At 43.3% G+C, this 22,173-nt stretch overlaps 1 protein-coding gene across 2 annotated transcripts in view; it reads left to right on the top strand.

Annotated features, from left to right (window-relative positions):
* Nucleotides 1–1,624: 1,624 nt before the first annotated feature.
* Nucleotides 1,625–22,173, top strand: part of CDC42 (cell division cycle 42) — a 41,231-nt gene continuing 20,682 nt past the window's right edge. For both annotated transcript variants that reach the window (XM_059690900.1, XM_059690901.1), the window contains exon 1: nt 1,625–1,773. The gene's annotated coding sequence lies outside the window, so the exon portion shown is untranslated. The remainder of the gene's footprint in view (nt 1,774–22,173) is intronic.

The following is a 22,173-nucleotide window of genomic DNA, read 5'->3' as shown; positions in this document are numbered from 1 at the left end:
AATGAGATCTACACGAAAACTAATAAGACCCTCGATCTTATATTGGGGAACCAACTAGAAATTAAGCACACACGGACTGAAATAACGAATATTATACAGACGCCCGACAGCAGACCAGAGGAGCGCAAGAATCAAGTCAATGATTTGAAATGCGAGGAAGCAAAAAACATCCAACCGGAAAAGCAAAATGAAAAAAGAATCCAAAAATGCGAGGATAGTGTAAGGAGCCTCTGGGACAGCTTCAAGCGTAACAACATCAGAATTATAGGGGTGCCAGAAGATGAGAGAGAGCAAGATATTGAAAACCTATTTGAAGAAATAATGACAGAAAACTTCCCCCACCTGGTGAAAGAAATGGACTTACAGGTCCAAGAAGCGCGGAGAACCCCAAACAAAAGGAATCCAAAGAGGACCACACCAAGACACATCATAATTAAAATGCCAAGAGCAAAAGATAAAGAGAGAATCTTAAAAACAGCAAGAGAAAGAAACTCAGTTACCTACAAGGGAATACCCATACGACTGTCAGCTGATTTCTCAACAGAAACTTTGCAGGCCAGAAGGGAATGGCAAGAAATATTCAAAGTGATGAATGCCAAGAACCTACAACCAAGATTACTTTATCCAGCAAAGCTATCATTCAGAATTGAAGGTCAGATAAAGAGCTTCACAGATAAGGAAAAGCTAAAGGAGTTCATCACCACCAAACCAGGATTATATGAAATGCTGAAAGGTATCCTTTAAGAAGAGGAAGAGGAAGAAAAAGGTAAAGATACAAATTATGAACAACAAATATGCATCTATCAACAAGTGAATCTAAGAATCAAGTGAATAAATAATCTGATGAACAGAATGAACTGTTGATTATAATAGAATCAGGGACATAGAAAGGGAATGGACTGACAATTCTTGGGGGGGAAAGGGGTGTGGGAGATTCGGGAAGAAACTGGACAAAAATCGTGCACCTATGGATGAGGACAGTGGGTGGGGAGTGAGGGCGGAGGGTGGGGCGGGAACTGGGAGGAGGGGAGTTATGGGGGGGAAAAAAAAGGAACAAATGTAATAATCTGAACAATAAAGATTTAATAAAAAAAAAAAAAAAAAAAAGAGAAAAGACAGAGAAGGTTCCTATTCCCCTGAAGTCTCCACACTAGCAGAGAAGACAGATAAACAGGTGCTGTGAGGACAGGGGGATCAGGAAGGGCTGAGAGCCAACCACAGGGCTCGTGAAACAGTGAATGCAAGGCCTTGCAATGGGGAGGAAGTCTCTACACCAAAAGACGACGCTGTGGCTGGAGCGAGGGAGGCTGGGGTGCAGGCCGAGATGAGAAGAGACCCACAGAACACAGGGCCCTGTCGCCTGCAGTGTGGTCTCCGCAAGTCACTTTCCTCCGGGTAGTTTCCGTCTTCTCTGCAAACCAGGGAAGATAATACTGTGCTTCCCCCGATGGCAAGGATCAGAAGAATTGTTAGTGAAAGCCCTTTGCAAACGGCCGTTTACACATTACAAATAAAACCATCTGAGCAGGAGGTGCGCTCAGCCGCAGCCCAGGGAGCCGGGCAGGCTGGCGCGTGCGCGACAGGCAGCCGGAGGCCAGGCGGAGGGAGAGTGCACTCAGGTCCTCGCTCGGCCTCGGTTTGCCTCCCGGTCCCGCCCACTTCCGCGGGTACCCAACCGTGCGTCGCCTGCGTGCTGACGTCAAGCGCGTGCCCCTGTCCGGCAGCCGAGGAGACCCCGCGCAGTGCTGCCAACGCCCCGGCGGAGAGGCTGAGGTGAGTGCGGGGCCCAAAGCTCCCCGCGGGAGCGGCTTCCCAACTGTCCCGTCCCTCCTGTGCCGCCCCGGCATCTCCTTGTCCGCGGGGACACCCCGCTTCTGGGTTCCGGGGACGCCTGGGAGCGCGGGTCGCGGGGTGGGGGTGGGGGTGCCCGGGTCGCGCGGCGCCGTGCGGGAGAGCGCGGGTCTGGGTTCCGTCGGGGAACGGAGGGGAGGGGGTCCCGGCGGGGAAGGTGAGGGGCGCCCGTTCCGCCCAGGGGAGCGCGGCCGGGATGCGGGGTGCCGGCCGGAGGGCGCGGGCGGTGCCGGGTTGTCACCGGGCAGCGGCGGAAGGAAGGAGTCACACCCATCTCGGCCGCCCGGGCTCCCCTCCCCCCGGCTGGCCCCGAGGGCGGGCGGCGGGCCGGGGCGCCGTCGTGGGTCTGGGCCGTGGAGCCGCTCGCGGGCGCCGGGCTGAGCGGGAGGGTCTGTGGCTCGGGCGGCCGGGCTGCCCCAGCGCCCGAGCTTCAACTTCCTGCTTCGCTGGGCGCCGCCGCGGACATTTTGCGGCGGGCGGGGGAGGGGAGCGGAGTGGCCGGCGCGGCCGGGGAGCGGCGGTCCCGGGGCGGGTGGCCTGCTGGTTGCCCCCCGGGCTTTGCCCGCGACTGGCCTCTCCCCGCAGCCTCGCCTCCGCCGCTTGTCCCGGGCGGGGCGGCTCTGATCCCCGTCTCTCCGGTCTCTCTCTCTCTGCTGTAGGTTGAGCTCCTAATGCCATTTCCGTTTGCCTCTCCAGCTCGGTCTCTCCGCCTGCTCAGCGGAGCTTCCCTTTCTGGGAGTTACCTAACCATCTCTCGAAACTGTCGTTCTGCCGCTTTCTTAATTCCTCTTACCAGGGGGAAATTTTCTTTGTTCGTTTGCTTTTTCCCCCCCTCCCCTTTCAGTCCAAGAGAAATGCAGTGTGGAAGGTTACGTCATCGCAATATAAGGGGTGAGAGTTTTAACTCCTGCAAGTCAGGGATTCACCCCATGAAGGCAGCATTTTGCAGCCTCAGTTGGCTGCCCTGCCTGCTTCTCAGTGCATCGTATTCAGAGATCTCTTCAAATCCCGGTCGTCTCAAAGGCACCCCAAAGCCAGGAAGGTTTACAATCTCAAGAGCGGTTTGTGCCAGGGAATAAAGCGTAAGACAACACCATGTACAGCCACTTAACGAAGGCCATACCTTTAAAGACAGATCCCTTTGTACTCGAATGAAGTGAATTTACTTGTAGAAGCACCTTTGGTCCAGAAAGACTTGCCCAGACCCTCTCCTGTGTGACTTACTGATGCGGAGAGCGCACCTAAGTCGACTGACCTGTGCTTTTTCTGTGACAAGGGAAAAGAGAATCGGTTCATCTCACCCCTCATCTTTGCTTGCTAGACACGTTTAGTTTTGTAAGTAAAAATGAGTTTTGGATTTACAACAAGAAAAACTTGAGTAACATTTTCAGACTTTTTGGATCACAGTATTTGTTCCCCCAGAATGTTAGGTGTACACCCTTCATGGACTACAGGAGAAATGTTAGCATTGTAAAGCAGATGAGGTCCAATTGTGTAATGCATTGTGAAAGTAGTTCTTGTTGGAACAAGTATTTTCCTATTGTTCTTCATTTGTATTGAGAGAATAAATTGCTTGCTAGGAAAAACATAAAAGAAGTGCAGGTTTAAATCGGCTTTCTGTAGTGTATAGGATAGGTGTTGTAGATTGGATAGGTGTGGAGCTTGGAGCTTCTGAAATATGTTTGCCGTAACCTATCATGTTTTAAGAATGTAAAAATGGAACACAACCTGCTGTCTTGTTTCTTGAATCTTCTATATTTAAGATGTTTAAATGTACATACTGTATATTAACTTGTATCTTTCCTCTTAAAATATAGCAGAATAGTTTGAGTTTATAGTGTTTACACTGAAGCAGTGAGATTGGTAATTAACTGAGTATTAAAAATGAGCTATTTTCTAGTAATTTCTTCAAGACCTAAGAAGTATCACATCCTCTTAAAATGTTTTCACATAATAATGAACAGTTGTACTCAGTTCAAATTATTTTTTCTGGGATCTAAGACAGTTGTTATAGCTAGAAGGTATTCTGGGGGCTTAAATCAAATATCATTGAGAGCCCTGGCCAGTGTGTTCAGTGGTTAGAGCGTTGGTGAACCAAAGAGTTGGGGGTTTGTTTTCTGGCCAAGGGCACATACTTGGGTTGTAGGTTTGATCCCTGGTCCCCGGGGTGCATGTAGGTGGCAAGCAGTGGATGTGTCTCACATTGATATTTCTCTCTCTCTCTCTCTCTCTCTCTCTCTCTCTCTCCCCCCCCCCCCACCCCTACCCCTTTCTCCCTCCCCTTCCACTCTCTTAAAAAAAGATCAGTGAGATTCTTAAAGCCCACTGAGATCAAATCTTGACTCTCTTGTGACTTAAGATTTGTTTTTTATTTGGATAATTTTTTCACTTAAAAGTTTATGGTCTATTAGAAAAGCATTTCTAGTTATTTCTAAAATGGTTACTCTAATAAAATGTATTAATCCAGGAGCTGTCACATTTGGAAAACTTTGAGGTACAATTTACTATGCCTATCTGGGAGTAGTATTTATAGGTATTCTTGGAAATAAAGGTCAGATTGTGCTTTTAATTTGTAGATACATTTTAAATGCATTTATTGTTTTAGGGTCTTTTTCAAGAGGATAAGAAACAGTGAGCATTTCAGGCTACAGGGCCTCTACAGCAGGAGAAGGAGTGCTTAATATTTTGTGAACTTATTTCCCATAAATGGATCTATATAGCCCGCTGTATCAAAGAGCTTTATTCTAGGCCTTCAATATGCAATATTCTCTTCCAGATCTGTTAGTTTCCCCCATTAGAATATAGGTTCTATGAGGGTAGGGCTTTGACTTCCCATGGTCACCGCTGTATCCCTAGAAATGTTTGTCAGATGAATGAATTTGATGATGTTTGAGGGATAATCTTTCTGCATACTTTTTAAAAAAATTACATTTTTAATGATTTCATAGAGGAAGGGAAAGGGAGAGAGAGATAGAAACATAAATTATGAGAGAGAATCATGGATCGGCTGCCTCCTCCATGCCCCTTACTGGGGATGGAGCCTGCAACCCCAGCATGTGGCATGTGCCCTTGACCAGAATCAAACCCGGGACCTTTCAGTCTGTTTCATTCCTCTCTCTCTTTTTTTAAAAGTTGATTTGAAATATCCTCTATTTCTTTATTTTCCATTAGCAGCTTATTTTAAAAAATATATATTTTATTGATTTTTTTACAGAGAGGAAAGGAGAGGGATAGAGAGTTAGAAACATCGATGAGAGAGAAACATCAATCAGCTGCCTCCTGCACACTCCCCACTGGGGATGTGCCCGCAACCAAGGTACATGCCCTTGACCGGAATCGAACCTGGGACCCTTCAGTCCGAAGGTTGACGCTCTATCCACTGAGCCAAACCGGTTAGGGCAGCCGTGGGCAAACTACGGCCTGGCCGGTGGGCAAACTACGGCCCGCGGGCCAGATCCGGCCTGTTTGAAATGAATAAAACTAAAAAAAAAAAAAAAAAAGACCGTACCCTTTTATGTAATGATGTTTACTTTGAATTTATATTAGTTCACACAAACATTCCATCCATGCTTTTGTTCCGGCCCTTTGGTCCAGTTTAAGAACCCATTGTGGCCCTCCAGTCAAAAAGTTTGCCCACCCCTGGGTTAGGGCCATTAGCAGCTTATTTATGCCACTTCTCCTCTATTCAACAGTATCAAGTTCCTGGTCATGTTATGCTTTGTCCCTTACTAGTTTCTACTTTTAGTTACTTATCTCTTCAGTCCAAAATATTTTTGGTAAAGCAATTTTCATTACTTGCCATTTCAGCTAAGTCTGCCACTGCTGCTGTTAAAAGCCCTGGATGTCGAACCTCTTCTTCACTAGTTGCCCCTCGGACATTGGTCTCAAACTACTTATTTCATGAAGTGAAACCAGGTGTTTTGCCACCAAATGGTATTCCATTAAAAAAAATTGTTTAGGAAAAGATTTTATTTTGCTATGCTGAAGTCCAGAACAGTTTCTAATATAGCAAACACCTATATATGGTTAAGTCATTCACCAAGCATTGGTGGCCTGTCACCTGAAGAGAACCTTGTTGCTCTCTCTGCTTTAACACTACACTTTAACACTTACATCATTTTCTCCAAGAGTAAGCCATTACGATTTGCCGTTTTAATTCTGCTGCTGTGTGTTCTTCAGAAAAATGCTGCTAGTACAGTGATTCAAAGTGTAGAGTCTGAAACTGACTGCCTGGGTTAAAATCCTGGCTCTGCTATTTATTAGTTATGTGCAACCTAAGTAATGTCTTTGTGACTCAGGTTTACCTTCTGTATAATAAGACTTGCAATGGTCCCTGCCTCACAGTGTTATGAGAATCAAATCAGTTAATCTGTGGGAAGCACTTAAGACAATTCACTGGCACATAGTAAGTGCAGTGTAGGTGTTTGCTCTTGTTATTATTACAACTTCTCTTAGGCACCCACTTTTAAGCAGCTATCTGCGTTTTCCCTAAACATCCATATTTTAATAACCATCTCTCCCCCAGATTAATTTCATGAAACCATTATTATTATAAAATTATTAAATGAAGTGGAAATTGTTGCCTGTTTTAAATTTTTGTCCATTATCTCAATCATCATCACAGAAGCAAAGTTGTAAGGTCCCAGGTATGCCTTGTGTGGTCTATTGACCAGCAGCATAAGCATCACTTTGGAGCTCATTAGGAATCTCGGGCTCCATCACAGTCCTACTGAAGTGGAATCTGCACTTAACATGACCCCCCACGTGATTTTTATGCATGTTAAAGTTTGAAGCACCTCTTCAGAAACAGTGTTGAGTATTTTATTCTTAGTTTCTCCCTTACTTAGTTAAATATAATATTTTAGGCAGTGTACCAGAATTTATTGCAAAGATCATATCTTAAAGTAAATGTGAAACCTATTTGGTTTTTAAAGGAATTATAGTTTCTTACCTATAGTGGAATCATCTCATCTTGTACTCATTATCAGGAACAGATGTTTAGCTATTAAAATGCCATTGCCCACTTAACTAATAACTAGATAATCTAAGATTCTAGTTTAGTATATCAGTTAACACATTTGAATTCAAATGACATTTTATTGGAAATGAATTTCTATGAAGAGGATCATTCATGGTTATGAAAACATGGTAAATACAAAATTGTCATTTAGCTGGTCAAATGTAAAAAGTTTTCTGCTTTAAAAAAAAATACTTTAGATATATATTTTCATTGATTTCAGAGAGACAGGCAGAGGGAGAGAGATAGAAACATCAATGATGAGAAGGAATCATTGATCAGCTGCCTCCTGCACACCCCCTACTGGGGATTGAACCTGCAACTCAGGCATGTGCCCTGACTGAGAATTGAACCACCACCTCCTAGTTCATAGGTCAGTGCTCAACCACTGAGCCACTCTGGCTGGGCATGCTTTCTTTAAAATAAACCGTTATCTTCAGTCTCAAGGGAAGATGTTAGTAACAAAAATTTAGTCAGTCTTGGCTGCCATATTGAAAAATTACTGATATTTTTAAGGACTAAATTTAATTATTTTTCTAATAACTTTTCCTTTTTTTTCTTTTTTTAAAATATATTTTATTGATTTTTTACAGAGAGGAAGGGAGAGGGGTAGAGAGTTAGAAACATCGATGAGAGAGAAACATCGATCAGCTGTCTCCTGCACATCCCCCACTTGGCATGTGCCCGCAACCAAGGTACATGCCCTTGACCGGAATCGAACCTGAGACCGACCCTTCAGTCCACAGGCCGATGCTCCATCCACTGAGCCAAACCAGTCAGGGCTTTTTTTCTTTTTCTTGAAGTATTTGGTGTAGGAGAAATTCACCAGTGCTATCTCTTTGCAGTGTACACTCTAGAGTAGTGTTTCCTAACTCTTTTGAAATCAAGGCAGACATAGAAAAGGCCACACTATAGTAAATGGATGAGGCTGCTCTTGGCTGACTGGAGTTGCTGAAGACCCCAGGAGAGCTGTAGGATCAGTGTCTCAGTCACACCTGTGTCCATTCTCTGTGTCCCAAGTGGCAATATGAAGCCATCTAGGGTTGGAAGTTAAACCACAGCCATCCTTTTCAGCTAAATAGATTATCACTGTTTGCTACTCCTTGTGGAAACAAGAGATTGAGGACAGATCAAATGAGCCAATGAAACAATGGCGAGATGAAGGAATAAAAGAATACTGTGTTAAGGAGTATAAGAAGAGGTTACATTTTGTAGAAGAAAGCATAAGCAAGATTTCAGATACAATCCATTTGCTTTGTTGGTTGGCAGTTTAAGAATATTTGTAACTTTTTTTGGTTTACTTTTAAATCTGTTTAAAAGTAGATGAAGAGGAGTAGGAAGTAAAGAATAAAGTTTCTTAACAAATCATCTGTGGTTTCCGGATTTTTCATTATAATACACCTTTGTTTTACCAGCTGAACACTATTTGAGAGGAGGTCAGTTTTGGAATCTTCCGAAGTGGAATTTAACTATCACACTACTTTCCTAGAAAACCATATTTTTATTGTGGAGTTTAAGATTAAAATTAATATTTTAAAATAAATTAGATTTTATTTATTCATTTTTAAATATATCTTTATTGATTTCAGAGAGGAAGGGAGAGGGATTGAGAGAGAGATAGAGATAGAAACATCAATAATGAGAAGGAATCATCGATTGGCCGCCTCCTGCATGCCTCCCCCTGGGGATCAAGCCTGCAACCTGGGCATGTGCCCTTGACTGGAATCGAACTTGGGACCCTTCAGTCTGCAGGCTGTCGCTCTATCAACTGAGCCAAATTGTCCAGGGCAATAAATTATTAGATTTTAAAATGTAAACTTTTTTTGATAGCAATTTTTTTTATTGGTTAAAAAACCTAAGCATATATACAAAATTAGGTACACATTTAGATGCTTCTTTTGAAAGAATGGTTTAGTCTTTTTAAACTAAATTAAAAAAAAATAAAAACTGCAATTTTCAGCACTGTTTTGGAAACTTAAAAGTGCACCAATATACTTAGCTTCCTTACCTACAAAACTAGTGGCTTGGTGCATGAATTCATGCACATTGAAAGGAAATTAATTAGAAGAAATAGTTTAATGTCGCTATTCACCCTTTATAATAGAAGCTTCAACCAAATTCACAATTGACAATGACAGATTGAAACACACGAGTGCGATTGGCACCAGCAAGAGCTTTATATGTATTGTGCATGCGCGAGTCAACTTAGTATATATATAGAATAAACTTGCTTAGTTAGACCTGCTTTGTGATTTAGCTACACTTTTTCCAGCCCAGTGAAGCACCCCAACTTCTCTCTGAGGTAATTGTCAGCAACACAGCAGTAAATATTAACACGAAGCAGATTGTATCGTAGATCACGCAGGGAGAACAAAGGGTAAAATATTTAACTGCAGCAGTGTTTGATTATATTCTACGCAGTGAGGAAACCTGAAGTCATTTTCAAGGTCTACAATTTCTTTTTAGTCGGGTCAAGTTTCTAAGCTTCTAAATCTCCGTTTTCTGGCTAATGAAAAGAAAATAGGATTCCATCGAGTCTTCTATCTACTTACTCCAGGACTTATGTGAGGATCAAATGAGATGAGGCTCGGGAAAATACTTCACAGACATTTGGTTAAAGTGTAAAATGTTTCCACCTGGCTATAAAGCAAGTTGTGTTCCTGGGCTGAAGAAACTGCAAGGAGGCTAGTTGCTAGGGAGAGGAAGCTGGGTGTTGCCACATGGCATCATTACCCAGCACCCACAGCCACTGTTTCTGGGCTGAGCGGGGCTGTGGGCCGCATTTTGCGCCCTGGGGTCTTGGCAGTGTTGGTTGTGATTTGGTGAGTTGTCGCTCCGGGGTGGTGGCGGGCCCTATGTTCCACTTGGGGGAAGCTGAGTGTTGCTTTGTGGGCACCAGGTCTGCAGTGCCATTTCTCTGTAAATGGCCAGTGTACGTCAAGGCAGCTCCTGCGTTGAGTGTCTGCCCCCTGGTGGTCAGTGCGTGTCATAGCGACCAGTTGGATGATCGGATACCGATACTTAGCATATTAGCCTTTTATATATGTAGATATATATAGATGGTGCAATTACAATTCTTACCTGATAAGGTCACAACAAATTGAATCAAGCAAATGCATATATCTATGCACTACTTGATGTTATGTTCACTTACGTTAGTTTGCACTTAAAACACAAGAGGAAATGGGAATTGGCACAATAGAGGCCCAATTTAATCTCATTGTGTGCAAGATTTAAAAGGTAACTGCCAGTAAATGGAGAGTGCAGAAGAAACTAACTGGAGGGGCACAATTCGCATTGTCAATTAGAATGTAAAGTTTAAAAAAATATGTTTTCATAGATTTTTTTTTTTTAAGACAGAGAGGAAGGGAGGAGTGGGAGAGAGAGAGAGAGAGAGAGAGAGAGAGAGAGAGAAAGAGAGAAAGAGAAAGAGAAACAGAAACATCCATCACCTGCCTCCTACATGCCCCTACTGGGGATGTAGCCCGAAACCTGGGCATATGCCTTGACTGGGAATTGAACCAGCGACTTCTTGGTTTATGGGTTGATTGTTCAACCACTGAGCCACACCAGTTGGGCTATCTCAGTTCTTTTAAAAAAAATTACTATTTGGTAATTAAGCTTCCTTCAGGATCAAGATTAATTCATGTCTTGCATGTGACATGTGTTGAAGATCTAAGTTTGTTTTCTGCTGACACCACATTTCTTACTTCTCCTTTTATTTGGGAAAATTGCTATTTCTTTTCCTATAAATTATACGAGTAAATTCGCCTCCCTGGCTCTTAAAATATGATGGTAAGATGTTTCTCTGCAAACATTAAAAAAAACCATACCATCCAAAAATCTAAGAAAAATCTAAGACAAGCAGCTTTAAAAATAGAGCTAATCACCTTTGCCTTTGTGACTCAGTTGTCCTGTGCACCAAAAGATTGCCCTGGTCAGGGCTTGATCCCCAGTAGGGGGGCATGTAGGAGGCAGCCAATAGATGTCTCTCTCCCTCTCTCCCTCTTCCCTCTCTCCCTTTCTCCCTCTCCCCCTTTCCCAGACTCTAAAAATCAATTAAAAAAATCTTAAATAAAATAAAAATAGAGCTAATCAATGGCAGATTTTTGTGAAGACTTAGGTTGTAGAGTTAATTCTTTGACAATTATGTGATGGTTAAATTTGTTATATACTATTTTTTTTTTAAATATCTTTTATTGATCTTTCACAGAGAGGAAGGGAGAGAGAGAGTTAGAAACATCGATGAGAGAGAAACATCGATCAGCTGCCTCCTGCACATCTCCCACTGGGGATGTGCCCGCAACCCAGGTACATGCCCTTGACCGGAATCGAACCTGGGACCTTTCAGTCCGCAGGCCGACGCTCTATCCACTGAGCCAAACCGGTTTCGGCTGTTATATACTATTTTAATGGATTCAAATCTGAGTGAGTTGTTTCAAAATTGGAGGCATATTTTAATTATAAAATGTCTAAGGGTAAGATTGCTTACCTTAACTATTTTACTCTGATACAGTTGTGACTACAATGTGATACACATACTTTAGGAGGCTACTGCTTTTTTTAGGAGTTATTCCCCCCCCCCCCCCCCCCCGTTTAAAAGTTGGTAGAATTGTGCATTCCCAGAATAGAGTTGCTCATGATGATACAGTGTGTTTATTCCCTAAAATGATGCTGGGTGGCTTCAAACACTTGGTGTTAAGCTACTTTAGCTAGTTCAGACTGCAGATTTGACTTATATCTTAGAAAGAGGATTTTTCTCCAGAAGGATATCGAAAAAAATTTATTTGTTCTTTATTCAGATAGTAATACGGGAGGGTTTAGGAGCCTGAAGGACACATTAAAGGGTGTATTCTGAGTCCAAAGAACATGTTTTTGACTTGCTGCATCTCTAACCCATACTATCTATTTTAAAAAACATATATTTTTATTGATTTCAGAGAGGAAGGGAAAGGGAGAGAGAGAAACATTAATGATGAGAGAGAATCATCGATTGATGCCTCCTGCACACCCCACACTGGGTATCAAGCCTACAATCCGGGCAAGTGCCCCACTGGGAATCAAACTGTGACCTCCTGGTTCATAGGTCAGTGCTCAGCTGAGCCACTCCAGCTGGGCTACTCCATACTATCTTATTAATTTATGAATTCAGCAACGCTTTGAATGTGTGCTGTGTGGCAGTTACTGTGTCTGGGTGTTGGGGATGTAGCAGTGAATAAAATTGACCAAAGCAAATCTCTTTCCCCATGAAATTTACATACTAGTGTGTGAGCTGGAGATAAGTGGAGAAAAATGAAGTGGGGGAAGATGAGGGAGGGCTGGCGGTGGGGTACAGTGGAGTACTTTAGGGTTTGGTAAAACTTGAGTTGCATTTTATTGTTTTTTTTTGGTTAATCCTGAGGATATTTTCCCATTGATTTTTTTTAAAAATCTTTATTGTTCAGATTATTACATTTGTTCCTCTTTTTTCCCCCCATAGCTCCCCTCCACCCAGTTCCCACCCCACCCTCTGCCCTTACCCCCCCCCCCCACTGTCCTCATCCATAGGTGCACAATTTTTGTCCACTCTCTTCCTGCATCTCCCACACCCCTTTCCCCCCCAAGAATAGTGAGTCCATTCCCTTTCTATGTCCCTGATTCTATTATAATCACCAGTTCATTCTGTTCATCAGATTATTTATTCACTTGATTCTTAGATTCACTTGTTGATAGATGCATACTTGTTGTTCACAATTAGTATCTTTACCTTTTTCTTCTTCCTCTTCTTAAAGGATACCTTTCAGCATTTCATATAATACTGGTTTGGTGGTGATGAACTCCTTTAGCTTTTCCTTATCTGTGAAGCTCTTTATCTGACCTTCAATTCTGAATGATAGCTTTGCTGGATAAAGTCATCTTGGTTGTAGGTTCTTGGCATTCATCACTTTGAATATTTCTTGCCACTCCCTTCTGGCCTGCAAAGTTTCTGTTGAGAAATCAGCTGACAGTCGTATGGGTACTCCCTTGTAGGTAACTGACTGTCTTTCTCTTGCTGCTTTTAAGATTCTCTCCTTGTCTTTTGCTCTTGGCATTTTAATTATGATGTGTCTTGGTGTGGTCCTCTTTGGATTCCTTTTGTTTGGGGTTCTCTGCGCTTCCTGGACTTGTAAGTCTATTCTTTCACCAGGTAGGGGAAGTTTTTTGTCATTATTTCTTCAAATAGGTTTTCAATATCTTGGTCTCTCTCATCTTCTGGCACCCCTATAATTCTGATGTTGGTACGCTTGAAGCTGTTCCAGAGGCTCCTTACACTATCTTCGTAGTTTTGGATTCTTTTTTCATTTTGCTTTTCTAGTTGGGTGTTTTTTGCTTCTTCGCATTTCAAATCTTTGCCTTGATTCTTGCACTCCTCTGGTCTGCTGTTGGGAGTCTGTATAATATTCTTTATTTCAGTCCGTGTATGCTTAATTTCTAGTTGGTTCTTTATCATAACATCGAGGGTCTCATTAGATTTCTTGTAGATCTCAATAAGTTTATCGGCGGCTTCTAGACAGTTCTTGAGAGACCTTAAAAGTGTGGTTCTGAACTCAATATCCTCCATTGACAGTTTTGTCCTGTTTCTTTGTCTCTGCATTTTTTATGCTTTCTTGGTGCACCCCCTAGTGGTCTTTGTGCGCAGTCTTGTTGTAGTTAAGCCTTGATTGTTGTAGTTAATACTAGGGGGATTTGACCTCCAGGCCAACTGGCTGTGAGAATCAGCTGTGTCTGCAGTGGGAAAACTTCTGTCCTCTGGGTAGGTGCTAATCTAGCCTTTGCCTGAGGCTATCCGGCAAATGGCTCTGCGCAGGGCTTGGGCGGGTCGCACGGGATCAACAGGGCGGGTGGAGGGAGCAGTTATGGCTGCTCTCAGTCCCGTCCCCAGAGGCTCTGCCTCTCAGAGTCCCAGCAACCGCTGCAAACCTCGGAGAGAAAGCTGCCCTCGCGTTCCGACCGATGCCAGACAGTCCCGCTTCTCCCATTTGAGTCTGGGTCCCTAGAGACTTGCCCAGAACTGGAGCTCAGAATCTGAGACTCCCTCCCGATTGAAAACGACAACTGCGCCCTCAGCTACCAGCCCGCTCCGTGCGTACCTCGGCATCCCTGCATTTTCCGCACTGCGCTGCCTCTGAGTCTCGTATGCTGTTCTCTTTCCTTCTAGCTGAAAAATTTTCCCTCAGCCAGCCTTCCTGTGGTTCTGGGTGATGTCCGTTTCGTCTTTTAGTTGTATTTTTGAAGTGGTTGTTCGAGGCAGCTCACTCCGGTGTTTACCTATGCCGCCATCTTGGTTTCCCCGAAAAGCCCCATTGATTTTTAGAGAGAATGGAAGGAAGGGGGACAGATAGAGAGAGAGAGAAACATTGATGTGAGAGAGTCACATTGATTTGTTGCCTCCCGCAGCCAGGTATTGAGTCTGCAACCAAAGTATGTGCCCCTGACTAGAATCAAACCTGCAGTCCTTCAGTCCCATGCTCTATCCAGAGTCAAACCAGCTGGGGCTTGGGTTGCATTTTAAAAAGGTAGAGTTGTTCCAAAATGAGATTTGAGCTAACATCTATAGAGGATGTGCCTGAACCATCCTGGCAAGAGAATTTTAGTTAGAGGGTGCAACTGTGATCACTTTTTATCAGTGACAAATACTGCTATGCTTACTTTTATAGGAAATCTTTAAAAATAGACCTTAAGTAGCCCTGGCAGGTGTGGCTCAGTTGGTTGAGCATCGTCCTGTATGTTGAAGGGTCACTGGTTCAATTCCCGGGGGGCCGAACATGCCCAGGTTGCCGTCCTCGTTGGGGTGGGTGCTGGAGGCAATGGATTGATGTTTTTCACATGGATTGTTTTTTTTTTTCTTTTCTCTCGTTCTCTCTCTCCTTCCTCCCTTCCTCTCTCTAAAATCAATAAAAACTTTTAAAAAATAGACATTAAACAACTGTATTTCATAATGCATCTGGAGTACCATTATAGGAGCTTAGTTTCCCAAAGTACAGTGTATGTGAATAATTTTCATATCAAACAATTGAAGGTCAAGGCAGAAGTTTGTGCTTTGGTGGTGTTTTCCTTGGTTTTAAAGTGTGCTTAAAAAAGCAGATTTGTTACCCTAAGTGGATAGAGCGTTGGCCTGCGGAATGAAGGGTCCCAGGTTCGATTCCAGACAACGGCACATGCCTGGGTTGCAGGCTTGTTCCCAGTGTGGGGGTGTGCAGGAGGCAGCCAATCAATGATTGTCTCTCATTGATGTTTCTATCTCTCCCTCGCTCTCTGAAATCAAGAAACATGTTAAAAAAAACCCAGATTTATTGTCAACACATACTGGTTATTTTTCAGTCTTTGCAATTCTGTCTCTGTTGTTTTTGTTTCTCTCATTCTCTTTTAATGGATAGAACTATACAGTTACTCACTGCTCTGCAACCCAGCTGAAACATCTGCATTCATGTCAGCTGCACTCTGTGGACATAGTCTTTGGTACACCTGTTATAGTATCTCCAATTATTCTTTGTCCAATTATTTCTTCAAGTACAAGGTTGAATGTTTCTGTATACGTTTGCCCCATTAACAACAGATTTTACATCAAAATTTGGTAGACTGCCTTGATTCAGAATCTTTTTAGTTTTATTATTTATTAAATTCTCACCTGAGGATATTTTTCCATTGATTTTTAGAGAGAATGGAAGAGAGAGGGAAAGACAGAGAGAGAAACATAGATGTGAGAGAAACACATTGATTGGTTGCCTCCTGCACACGGCCTGGCAGGTCCCAGGCTGGGGAGGAGCCTGCAACTGAGGTACGTGCTCTTGACCGGAATCGAACCCAGAACCCTTTGGTCCACAGGCTGACGCTCTTTCCACTGAGCCAAACTGGCCAGGGCTTGATTCAGAATCTTGGTAATTTTGTCTTGTTCTTTAAAAATGGTTTGTGGTTTATAAAACAGACTGTATGCGAATCTGAATGTAGGTACTTCTGCATTACAAGATATAACAAAGAAAGTCTAAATGATCATGGTTAGTTTTGTAGTTGGTTTCTCACTAAGATGTGTGTTGCCCAGGTAAGATAGTGACTTTTTATTTTTTTGCTGCAAATGTATGCTTGTATGTAGGATTTCTTATACTGGCTGGCACATGATTTCATCCTTGATAGACTTAGGACAGAATTTGTTCATGAATCTGAAAAGGCTGTTTTCTTAACAAGAATGCCTTAAGAACATAATAGATTTTTTCTGACTTCTCCATTTATCTGTGGTACAAACTTATTCTCTTATTTCCCAGACTAAGAAACTTCCTTATAATTTCCCACCTCCTTACACAAACCCACTCTCCACCCTCAAACTGGTCAACTATTTCTTTTCTCTTTCCATGCTCCCACCCTAGTGCAGGTCTTTTGTTTAAGTCTTGGATTATTAAAGTAGTTTCATAGCTGAGTTCCTTTACTTTATCTGGTTATCTTTGACAGTCCACCTTGGAATACAGGTAAAAGTTGATACTCTTTTTTTTTTTTTTAATATATTTTATTGATTTTTTTACAGAGAGGAAGGGAGAGAGATAGAGAGCTAGAAACATCGATGAGAGAGAAACATCGACCAGCTGCCTCCTGCACCCCCCCCACTGGGGATGTGCTCGCAACCCACCTACATGCCCTTGACCGGAATCGAACCTGGGACCCTTGAGTCCGCAGGCCGACGCTCTATCCACTGAGCCAAACCGGTTTCGGCAAGATTGATACTCTTAAACACACACACACACACACACACACACACACACACACACACTTGTTCACAGTTAAGAAAGAAATGGTAGCCTGTTCACCACCCAGGTTAAATGAAAACTCTGTCTAGTTTTCAGTCTTTAATGACTTGGACACATCTGTTTTTTAAATCCTTACCTGAGGCTATTTTTCCATTGATTTTTAGAAAGAGTGGAAGAGAGAGGGAAAGACAGAGAGAAATATCTATGTGAGAGAAACATATCCATTGGTTGCCTCCTGCACGTGCCTGACAAGGGCCCGGCAGGGGAGGAACCTGCAACTGAGGTACATGCCCTTGACCATAATCGAACCTGGGACCTTTCAGTCCACAGGCTGATGCTCTCTCTATTCACTGAGCCAAACTGGCTGTAGCGACTCATCTGTTTTTTTTTGTGTTTTTCTACTTTGGGGTCCTAATTTCCTTATAAGGACACCAGTCATATTGTATTAGGACCCATCAATATGATTTTATTTTATCTTAAAGATCTTATCTCCAAATACTGTCAGTCATATTCTGAGGTACTTGGGGTTAGGGCTTCAACATGTTACTTTATTTGGGATCACAATTCAGTCTATAATAGGCACTATAGCACATTCTTTATGATAGTTTATAGTATAACTAGAGGCCTGGTACATGAAATTTATGCCCTTGGTGGGGGAGAGGGTCCCTCAGCCCAGCCTGCACCCTCTTGCAGTCCAGGAGCCCTTGGGGGATGTCCGACTGATGGACATCCTTAGCGCTGCTGTGGAAGCGGGAGAGGCTCCCGCCACCGCCGCTTTACTTGCCAGCCGTGAGCCCGGCTTCTGCGCACTGACCACCAGGGGGGCAGCTTCTGCATTGAGCGTCTGCTCCCTGGTGGTCAGTGCGTATCATAGCAACCAGTTGTTCTGCTGTTCGGTCGATTTGCATATTAGTCTTTTATTATATAGGATACTAGAGGCCCGGTGCATGAAAATTGTGCATGGGGTGGAGGGGGGGGGTGTCCTGCAGCCAAGCCTGCGCTCTCTCGCAATCTGGGACCCCTTGGGTAGGGTCAGTAGGCCTGGCCGGTGATCAGGGCCTATCGGGGCTTTCCTTCCCCCCGGCTGCTGACAGCTGGCCCTGCCTCTGCCGCTGCCACTGCTTGCCATCTGTGCAGCGCTGTTTCCCTCCCCCGCCACTGGTCGCCTCCCTCTGCGGGCAACAGGCATGGGGTGTGATTGCTTGGCTGGTCTGGGTCTCCCTCTACCAGGCGATCGCTGACCAGCCCTGAACACCCGCCATAGCGTTGCTGGCCGGAGGCCCTGCCCACCTGCCACAGCACCGCCAGCTAGGTGGCCTGGGCATCCTTATGTGGCCACTGGCCGGGTGGTCTGGGCCTCCCTCTACAGAGCCCTGCGATTGATCACCCCTCAGAGGGAGGCCCTGCCCACCTGCCACAGTGCCACCAGCTGGATAGCCTGGACTTCCCTCTTTGGGGAGATTGATTGCGGGGCTCCGAGGGAGGCCTTGCACACCCAGCCAGGGCTCCATGATTGATTGCCGTGTGAAGGGTGGCCTGGGCTTCCCTCTTTGGGGAGGTCATGGAACATCCCCCCCCCCATCAATCACCCTGCTGGCCGGTGGCCTGGGCCTCCCTCTTTGGAGTGATCTATTGTGGAACCCCCCATTGATTGCCCCGCAGAGGGTGGCCTGGGCTTCCCTCTGTGGGGCGATTGTGGGGCGATGGCGAGGCCCCCGGACTAATCGCATTGCACCTGCCTTTGTTGGCCTGTTGTCTGCGCGTGTCATAGCATGGTCGTCTGGACGATCGTTCTGCTGTTTGGTCGATTTACATATTACGCTTTTATTATTATAGATTACTTTATATTATAACCTAGTTTACCAGTCATCTGTTGGTGCACATGCAGGTAGTCTCCTGTCTTGTTCCTACAAGCAAGACTGATAAATATCCTTGTGTCTACCTCTTTGCATATATGGAGAAAGTTTTAGAAATGGAATTGCCACAACAATCAACAAGTGTGAGCGAGGATGTGGAGATAGGGAACCCTAGTGCACTGTTGGTGGGAATGCAGTCACTGTGGAAACCAGAATGGAGTTTCCTAAAAAAATTAAAAATGGAACTGCTTTTTGACCCATTGATAGCACTTCTGGGTATATATATCCTAAGAATCTCAAAACAATCAGAAAGAATATATACACTCCTGTGTTCATAGCAGTGTTATTTACAATAGCTAAGATCTGGAAACAGCACAAGTGCCCATTGGTAGATGAGTGGAGAAGCTGTGGTACACATGCACAATGGAATATTACGAGGTTGTTAAAAAGGAATCTTACCCTTTGCAACAGTATGGATGGACCTGGAGATTATTATGATAAGTGAAATAAGCCATTCAGAGAAAGGTAAATACCATGTGATCTCACTAATATGTAGATTCTAATGAACAAAATAAACTGACGAACAAAATAGAACCAGAGGCATGGATACATGGGACAGAATGACAGATCTCAGAGGGGAGGGGGAAGGGGGAAGACTGGATAAAGGAAGGTGAAGGGATTAGCTCAGGGGTCCTCAAACTACGGCCCGCGGGCCACATGCAAATACAAATATTGTATTTGTTCCCGTTTTGTTTTTTTACTTCAAAATAAGATGTGTGCAGTGTGCATAGGAATTTGTTCATAGTTTTTTTTTAAACTATAGTCCGGCCCTCCAACGGTCTGAGGGACAGTGAATTGGACCCCTGTTTAAAAAGTTTGAGGACCCCTGGATTAGCTAAAGAACATATGCATAGTCCATGGACACAGACAATAGTGTGGGGAGGGCCAAGGGAGTGGGAGCAGGGGCTGGGTGGAAGTAGACGGGGGGAATATGGGGGACATTTGCAGTATTGTCAACAATAAAAAATTTAAATAAAAAAATGGAATTGCTAGGGTCAAAGAATGTACATGTTAAGTTTTGGCATGTATTGACATAGACATGGAGGTCTTGTTTCTTATTGTTTCTGATATTTTTTTGAAAGTAAAAATTTGCCTTGTGTGTTATATCCTAATCTAAAACCACATTGTTTTTCTGGGTACATGAATGGCTTTCATTTAGTACTTCAATGGAGTATAAACACAATACCCTATACAAGATTGCCTAGATAATCAGATTCTAAATTGACTGCTTATTTGGGTGACTTGACAATGATAAAAAGAGCTTGTAATTGAGTGTTAAGTACTGTACAGAGGAGTAACTCAATAATTCTTACAACCTGTGATGTTAGGTTTATTTCTGTTTTACAAATGGAGAAATAGTGTTAAAGAGGTCTTGTAGCTTGACCAAAGTCACACAAAAAGGGGTATATGAGCTGAGGGCTGCTTAACTGCTACTCCATATTGTCTTCCTTGGGCATATTAGAGACTTGATAAATATTTTTGGTATGATTAAGTACTGCTATTTTGTCTCATCTTAAAATAGAGGCAGATTACAACCCTTTTTATAACATTCCAAATCCTCTAGCTACAAATAAGAAGTTTCCTTTAAACTGTTCTTTGAGATCAGAGTGCCAGGATTTCAAAAAGGATTGATCAAGTTAACAAATAAGCCTGTCTAGTAGAAGCACAGATTTTTTTAAGTTTTCTCTTAATTGTAGTGTTCAGATGCTTTCCTTTAACACTAGTAGGCCATTTTGATTTTTGCAAATTTTAATTTAGAATAAACTGCCCTATTCGGTGTTTGTTTACTCTGTGCCAGGTGATTGTTAGTTGCTTTATATACATTACCTCATTTTTCTTTATAGCAGTTTTTTTTTTTGGTTAATCTCCACCTGAGGATATTTTTCCATTGATGTTTAGAGAAAGTGGAAGGAAGAGGGAGAGACAGAGAAAAATATCGATGTGAAGAAGACATATGGATTGATTGCCTCCCACACATGCCCTGGGGATTGAGCTTGCAACGGAAGCACTTTTCCTTGATCGGAATTGAACCCAGGGCCTTTCAGTCTGTGGGCCAACACTCTATCCACTGACCCAGTGGTTGGCAAACTCATTAGTCAACAGAGCCAAATAGCAACAGTACAACGATTGAAATTTCTTTTGAGAGCCAAATTTTTTAAACTTAAACTATATAGGTAGGTACATTGTTATTAACCTAATTAGGGTACTCCTAAAAATGTCCTTAATCTGAGGGGTCGACCTCAGCGAACGTACCCCCACTTCTTCTAACGCCACTTCTTCAAAATAGACTCGCCCAGGCCGAAAACCGACTTCTGCACACGGGCCACGAAGTTTCAATCGCACTGTACATGCGCGCCCGCACGTGGTGTTTTGTGGAAGAGCCACACTCAAGGGGCCAAAGAGCCGCATGTGGCTCGCGAGCCATGGTTTGCCGACCACTGCACTGACCCAAACTCTCTAGGGCTATAGCAGTTTTTTGAGTTGAATGGTACTGTGTAGATGAGAAAATTAAGGTGTAGAAGTGAAGTAATTCGCCAGGATTCACACATTGAAGTGGAGCTAAGATTGGAACCCACATGTGCTTGTCTTTAAAAATCCAATGCTTTTTAGCCAACAGGGTTTTAAAAAAAATTAAAAATTTTATTTTTTCATCTGGCCAGCATGGCTCAGTGGTTGAGGGTTGATCTATGAACCAGGAGATCACAGTTCGATTCCCAGTTAGGGTACATGCCAGGATTGCGGGCTTGATCCCCAGGGTGGGGTGTGCAGGAGGCAGCCAATCAATGATTGTCTCTCATCATTGATGTTTCTATCTCTCCCTTTCCCTTCCTCTCTGAAATCAGTAAACATGTATATTTTAAAATTTTTTATTTCTTTTTCTTGCCATTAATATATGCTCAATACTGTATGAAGTGCTTTGGGAGGGAGATAAAGAAGTATAAGCTTAGTTTTTCCTCTCTGAGGGCCTATAATCTATTAGAATAAGCACACGCACATGTGAATAAAAACAGCATGAGTAACTAGTCACTTGTGTGATTAATTTATTTAGTGAGTACATATTAGTATCCAGTATTGAGCTATCTTCTTGGAATACAGCAGAGTCCCTGCCTTTACAGAGGTTTTCTTATTTTTTATCTGTTTCCTTTGCTGCAATATAACAAACAAATGAGATAATTATAGACTATGATCATACTATAGAGGAAATAAACAAGGTAATATGATAGAAGTAAGGAGAGAGGGGGCTGGATATTATTCTAGTTCCTGTGCTTAGGGAGGATTTTCTGAGGAAGTGATTTGAGTTGAAATCTGAAGGATGAGAAATCAACAGCTTAAGAATAGGGGAAAGAGTGCTCTTGGCAAGACAGAGCCCTGTATGTTTGAGGAATATAAAGAGATCTGTGTAGCCAGAGCATGGAGAGTGAAGGGGAGAGGAGTATGAAATACGAGATCAGAGCTAAGAAGGGCCTTGTCATGGGCGTTAAGAATTTATTTGGGCAGTTTTTTTTGTTAATCATCATCTGAGTATATTTTGTCCATTGATTTCTAGAGACAGTGGAAGGGGAGAAAGGGAGGAAGGGAGGGAGGGAGGGAGAGAGAGGGAGAGGGAGAGGGAGGGAGAGAGAGAGAGAGAGAG

Source organism: Myotis daubentonii, chromosome 3 (assembly GCF_963259705.1).
Source record: "Myotis daubentonii chromosome 3, mMyoDau2.1, whole genome shotgun sequence".
Lineage (NCBI taxonomy): Eukaryota > Metazoa > Chordata > Mammalia > Chiroptera > Vespertilionidae > Myotis > Myotis daubentonii.
Note: the sequence above shows the minus strand (reverse complement) of the source record. Positions and strands in the feature narration are given on the sequence as shown.